Below are 7,262 nucleotides of genomic sequence, written 5' to 3' on the forward strand. Positions count from 1 at the left end.
CTTTTTACCCATGGAAGTTTGCATGCCTTTCCTTTTTGTGGCTATGGGATTTTTTTTTTTTTTTTTATGCAGAGTACATCATGAGGAATGCTGGGCTGGAAGAAGCACAGGCTGGAATCAAGATTGCCGGGAGAAATATCAATAACCTCAGATATGCAGATGACACCACCCTTATGGCAGAAAGTGAAGAGGAACTCAAAAGCCTCTTGATGAAAGTGAAAGAGGAGAGTGAAAAGGCTGGCTTGAAGCTCAACATTCAGAAAACAAAGATCATGGCATCTGGTCCCATCACTTCATGGGAAATAGATGGGGAAACAATGGAAACGGTGTCAGACTTTATCTTTTTGGGCTCCAAAATCACTGTGGATGCTGATTGCAGCCATGAAATTAAAAGACGCTTACTCCTTGGAAGGAAAGTTATGACCAACCTAGATAGCATATTGAAAAGCAGAGACATTACTTTGCCAACCAAGGTCCGTCTAGTCAAGGCTATGGTTTTTCCATTGGTCATGTATGGATGTGAGAGTTGGACTATGAAGAAAGCTGATTGCCGAAGAATTGATGCTTTTGAACTGTGGTGCTGGAGAAGACTCTTGAGAGTCCCTTGTACTGCAAGGAGATCCAACCAGTCCATTCTAAAGGAGATCAATCCTGGGTGTTCATTGGAAGGACTGATGCTAAAGCTGAAACTCCAATACGTTGGCCACCTCATGCGACGAGTTGACTCACTGGAAAAGAGTCTGATGCTGGGAGGGATTGGGGGTGGGAGGAGACGGGGATGACAAAGAATGAGATGGCTGGATGGCATCACCGACTCGATGGACATGAGTTTGAGTGAACTCCGGGACTTGGTGATGGACGGGGAGGCCTGGGCGTGCTGTGATTCATGGGGTCGCAGAGTCGGACATGACTGAGCAACTGAACTGAACTGAACTGGACCCCAGGTCTCTGTTGCTGAGTGCAGACTTTCTCTAATTGCAGCAAGTGCGTGGGGGCTCCTCTCTAGTTGCAGTGTGTGGGCTTCTTATTGCTGTGGCTTCTTTCATTCCAATCATGGGCTCTAGAGTACAGGCTCAGTAGTTGTGGTGCATGGGCTTAGTTGCCCTGAGGTGTGTGGGGTCTTCCAGGACCAAGAATCAAACCCATGTCCCCTGCATTGGTAGGCAAACTCCAATTATTGGACCACCAGGGAAATCCATGTATGTTTTTTAATGAAAATTTCGAGTTGTCAGATAAAAACTTTTCTCCCCGTCCTCCCACCCCTGACTCCTTCAATTAAAATTAAAACTCTAAGAATATGTTCTGTTTACCTTGAAACCTTTAGAACCTACCTGACCTGGGAGATAGGAGTAATCCAAATGTTAAGGGTCAAAGGGCATGAACTAGTTGTGTTTGTTTAGTCACACACCCAGGCCTAGTAGAATATTTGTTAGATGAATGAGTATTTATTACGGTTTGTGCTACTTTTTTATAGTGCCCACTGCTTTAACAAGTCCAGTTTTCAACTGCAGTCTCTATGATTTCTTAGAGCAGTCATTCACACGTTCCTTAGGTAAAAATTCACTTACACTGTGGATTGTCAATAGTATTTCTAAATCACATGGGGGAACCTGTAGAAACATGGAGGGTTGGAAAAGAGTATGAATATTAGAATTGAACTATTTCAGAACTGTAGAGTGACTTCGAGAGTTTCTAATTCCTACTTCATGGTGAAATAAGAAGAAATTCCTGGGTGGTCCAGTGGTTAGGACTCTGTACTGTCACTGCTGAGGGCCAAGGTTCAATCCTTGGTCAGAAAACTAAGATCTCACAAGCAGTGTGGCATGGTCAAAAATAAAAGAAGAATTATATTGTCTTTTTTATGAAGCTAAATTTATTCAATTTAAGGAATAGCCCTTTATTCTGAGACTCTGCCCTTCACTACCAACTAGGATTTCAAAAATGTTCTTTCTTTCATGAAGATTGTGGTGGTAGGTGAATGTTTTAATAGACTCACTTGGCAAAATTAGAAGCAGACCATTTTATCTTGTCATCGACACCCACTCCCCATCTTTTTCATCTATTTTTCCAACAAATCCAAAGTTGGGAGGGATCGCTGATAGAATAAATACATAATATTGGGGCTTCCCAGGTGGCACAGTGGTAAAGAATCCTGCTACCAATGCAGGAGACACAGGTTTGATCCTTGGGTCAGGAAAATCCCCTGGAGGAGGAAATGGCAACTCACTCCAGTATTCTTGGCTGGGAAATCCCATGGACAGAGGAGCCTGTCCTCTGTAGCCTGTCCAGGGCTACAGTCCATGGGGTCGCAAAGAGTCAGACACCACTGAGAAACTGAGCACGTACCCACTAGGTTATATTAAGTGCTTCCTACGAGTTAAGCCCTCTCCATCAATTATTTGATCTCTTCCCCCCTAGGCAAATCTATGTGTGAAAACTGTCATCTTCTTTTATAGATAAAGAAACTGAGGCTCAAAGAGATTAGTCTATAAGTGCTAGAGGATGATTCAAACCCAGGCAGTATAACTCACTGACACATACGTCCTGTTCCTAGTATTTCTCTGAAGCCAAACTCATTAGACAAGTCATTTAACCTCTGAAATGAAGTTTCCCATATGCATAATGGAGATATTACCTATCTCATGGGTTTATTGGAGAAATTAAACAGTAACAATATTTTAAAACTAAGCAGAAAATCTACCATAAGACTTAATAAATATTATTTCCACATACATCTGTAAACTTAAACCAGTTATTTTCCACTTGACCAAGTCCCATTCTCTCATTAATTACATAAAGTGGTTCAGCCTATAAAATACTGTTACTGTCCATTACCTATCATTTAGATGCATACTTTGGCCTTGTTTACTCAAGTAAATTTGTTAGATGTCTCATTTGTTTCTTCAGGAACTCTATTGATTTTAAACTCACACTTGTCTAGGTGATACTCCGTCACACTGGCAATTGTGCATTCTTCTAGCTCAGCCAAGCTAGGCCTATCTGAGAATGTGTTCCAGTAACTCTTTTCCTTCCAGAATCCCCCCTAGGGTGCAGTAACATATAGTAATCCAACAGAACCACTGTCTGAAAATATTCAGGTGTTGAACATAAGGTTCCTACTGAAGAAAAATTTCCCCTGGTCTGCATTTTCTATTCCCCATTTTATTGTTGCTCTGTCCTGAAAAGTTACATCCATTTGCCTCCACCTTGATCTCAAAGAGGAACAGGCAGCTAAGTTAATAATTCCCCTGAATGTGAACTATTAAAAAAATGTAATCTATAAGTTATTTTGTAGCCATTAAAATGAATGTGTTGGGACTACCCTGGCAGTCCAGTGGGTAAGACTCTGAGTTTCCAGTGCAAAGGGCTCAGGTTCCAGCCCTGGTCAGAGAACTAAGATAACACATACTGTGTGGCCCAAAAAAAAAAAAAAAAAGAATGTGTTTATTTACTGACATGAAATGTTCTTGAGAATTGACTGTACTCAATCCTGGTTTCTTAGACAAAAACCTCTAAATGACACTAAAACTGAGAAGCAATGATGTATAGGGTAAATTATTAAAAATTAGGCAGGATTTGAGCTATAATGAGATTAGGATGTGTAGAGGAAGAATGGAATGGGAAGCAGAGTGGAGATGGGGAGACTCTTATCAAACGAGCTGAAATCCTTATAGGTGATTGAATCTCAGGTCAGCTGAAGCTATACGTGAATTCACTGGAGAGGCATGTGCTTTGGGTAGGTGCCTGCCATATCCGACTTTCAGTGGAGAGAAAGGTCTGCTCCATGGGGGACAGCTGAAAAATCATCTCCCTGGTCTGGTGAGATTTGATGCTTGTTTAGGGACTTATTTCAACATCTACAAGAACACTTCCAATATACCAGCCACCTTTCTAAGCAAAGCAGTACTGGTGAGACAAAAAAATAGACAAGATTATTTCAGATAGCAGGAAGATTAAATAGGACAAAATAGCAAGTGACAAGGACTTGACACCTGAATCACAAGAAAGGGCCAGTCATGCAAATATTTAAATAAGAGTGGCCCAAGTAGCAGAAATAATAAGTAAGCCAAGTCAAAGGCCTTGGGAAGGACTTTCCTGGTGGTCCAATAGTTAAAAGACTTCACCTTCCAATGCAGGGGGTGCAGGTTCGATTCATGATTGGGGAGCTAAGATTCCATATGCCTTGTGGTCAAAAAATCAAAACATAAAGCAGAAGCAATATTGTAACATATCCGATAAGGACTTTAAAAATGATCCAACATCAAAAACAAAAATCTTAAAAAGAAAAGTGGGGGCGGGTGTTGAGAAATGAAGCCACTATGGCTAAAGCAAGTACAAACAAGGGAAAAATGAAGTCACAGATGGCAGCAGTCAGAAAACAGTAAAAATATTGTATAATAGGAAGATCCTATGGATTTAAACAAGACAGTCACTCAGCCTCTTCAAATCCTCAAGTCATTAGCTTTCCTATGTAGAGGACGGATAGGGTGAGGGCGAGGTGAGGGAGTAGGGATAACAGGGGAACAGTTAGGCACTAGAACAGTCCTCATGGGAATAGCCTGGACTAGGGTGCTAACAGTGGAGATGGGGCAAGCACAGACTCAGAAGAACCCACAGGACTTACACAGAGACTAAAAGTAGGGTAAGAGGACAGACTCAAGGACTTCTCTTTCAGCTTGAAGAAGTATTAGGCAGTGCCCATGAGTGGAATAGGTAACAAGTCGAGGGGAAATAGGTTTGGTTGAGAAATTAAGATTTGTTTTCCACAGGTAAACCTGAGATGCTTACTAACGGTTATGGTGGAGCAGCAACTGTGATATTAAATTCTGGCACTGAAGGCCGCAGGCGGGATATAGGAATTTGAAAGATTTTGGAAGATACTGAATCCTACATTTTCTCTTTGGAGACCAGAGCTAGAAAGTACAGGCCAGACCTGAGGTCAAGCATAAAAGGAGGAACTGGCAGATACAGAAGCTGTCAAAAAGATGTAAGGAAAATCAGAAGTGTGATAGAAGTTTCACAAAGTCCAAAAAAAAAAAAAAAACACCAAACTTCAAAAACAAGGAAGACAATTGAATGTTGCTAAAGGTTTAGTTATGGGGGCTTCCCAGGTGGCTCAGTGGTAAAGAATCTGCCTGCCAATGTGGGAGATGCGGGTTCAATCCCTGGGTTGGGAAGATCCCCTGGAGAAGGAAATGGCAACCCACTCCAGTATTCTTGCCTGGGAAATCCCATGGACAGGGAAGCCTGGAGGGCTACAGCCCATGGGGTCAACAAAGAGTCTGACATGAACGAGCAACTAAATAGCAGCAGCAAAGCTTTCATTAAGATCAAAACAGAAAGTAACCACTGGGTTAGAAACAGGCAGGACACTGGAGGCTTTGACAGATGGAATTTTAAAATACAAACTTGAACTTTTTGCTAAAATAAATTCTACTACAGGGTTCTACCATTATAAAGTGTGGTAAACAGAGTAATGGTCCACTAAAGATGTCCATATCCTAACCTCTGGAACTTTCTAATGTTTCTTACATGCCAAAAGGGACTTTGCAACTGGGATTAAGAATCTTGAACTGACATGGCCCAAGGTAATCACAAATATCTTTGACATGAAAGAGGGTTGAGGGAGACTTAAAGAGATTTGAAGATGCTGTGTTGTTGGCTTTGATGATGGAGGAAGGGACCATGAACCAAGCAATGCCGGGGGCCTCTGGAAGCTGGAAAAAGTAAGCAAAGATTCTCTTCTACCAGAAGGAATGCAGTTCTGCCAACACCAGCTCAGTGAGACTCATTTCAACCTTCTGATGGCCTCAACCATCAGGTGAGTCTGTGCTGTTTCAAGCCACAAACCTGTGATGTTTGTTACAACAATAGAAAACTAAAACACAAAGGATACCAAACACTGGCTGTTCCCACAGCTTGTCAGGTGGTTTGTATATTTAGCATGTGCAAGGCCACCGAAAAATACTAAGGGTACCCCTCAGAGCTAAACTAGTCAAGTCCCTAAAAACATATTCTCTGTTTTTGAAACAAAAGTAGCTAATGATCAACTCTATTAATCTGGCAAAAGCCAAAACCTAAAATGACTTAACATGATGATCAGAATCTAGTAACCTAAGAACTTGACAATTAATACAATACAATCAACCAGAGATCTGACCAACATGAACACTGTAATTACACAAGTATAAGCTATGGTATGACAGAGTTTGGTGGCCCGAAATTCAACTTAAAACATTTTTTTAATTGGAGGATATTGGCTTTACAATGTTGTGTTGGTTTCTGCCATGCAACATTAATCAGTCACAAGTATATATATATCCCCTCCCTCCCACCTTCCCATTCCACCCCTCTAGGTCATCAGAGCACCTACTTGAGAGCTGAGCTCCCTGAACTATACAGTAACTTCCTGCTATCTACTTTACATATGGTAATGTATGTATCCATGCTACTGTCAGTTCACCCCATCCTCTCCTTCCCCTACAGTGTTCACAAGTTTGTTCTGTCTGGTCTCTATTCCTGCCCTGCAAATAGGTTCATCAGTACCATTTTTCTAGATTCCATATATATGCATTAATATACAATATTTTGCTTTCTTACTTCGGTCTGTATATAACAGGCTCTAGAGTCATCCCGGAGAAGGCAATGGCAAGCCACTCCAGTACTATTGCCTAGAAATCCCATGGATGGAGGAGCCTGGTAGGCTGCAGTCCGTGGGGTCGCTAGGGGTCGGACATGACTGAGCAACTTCACTTTCACTTTTCACTTTCACACATTGGAGAAGGAAATGGCAACCCACTCCAGTGTTCTTGCCTGGAGAATCCCAGGGACGGGGGAGCCTGGTGGGCTTCTGTCTATGGGGTCACACAGAGTCGGACACGACTGAAGTGACTTAGCAGCAGCAGCAGCAGAGTCATCCACTTCACTAGCAACTGACTCAAATTCATTCCTTCTTATGGCTGAGTAATATTCCATTGCATGTATGTACAGCTGCTTTTTCTTGATCTATTAATCTGTTGATGGGACACTTAGGTTGCTTCCATGCTTAAACTTTTAGAGATTTCAAGCAATCTGCCACCCAGGGATGGTGTAAATATGCATCTATGTAGGGTCTTGAGACCTTTAGGAAACCTAAGTAGAAGAAATTCTCTTTGGTCATGAACTTCATAAATTACCAGGCAATTTCAAAATTCCAATCTGGTGCATATAAAGCTCAGATTTATTTACAGTAAGTCAGAGTATGATTAGAATCTGTGGTACAC

Source organism: Moschus berezovskii, chromosome 6 (genome assembly GCF_049115385.1).
Source record: "Moschus berezovskii isolate FMDL1 chromosome 6, NW_MosBer_1.0, whole genome shotgun sequence".
NCBI lineage: Eukaryota > Metazoa > Chordata > Mammalia > Artiodactyla > Moschidae > Moschus > Moschus berezovskii.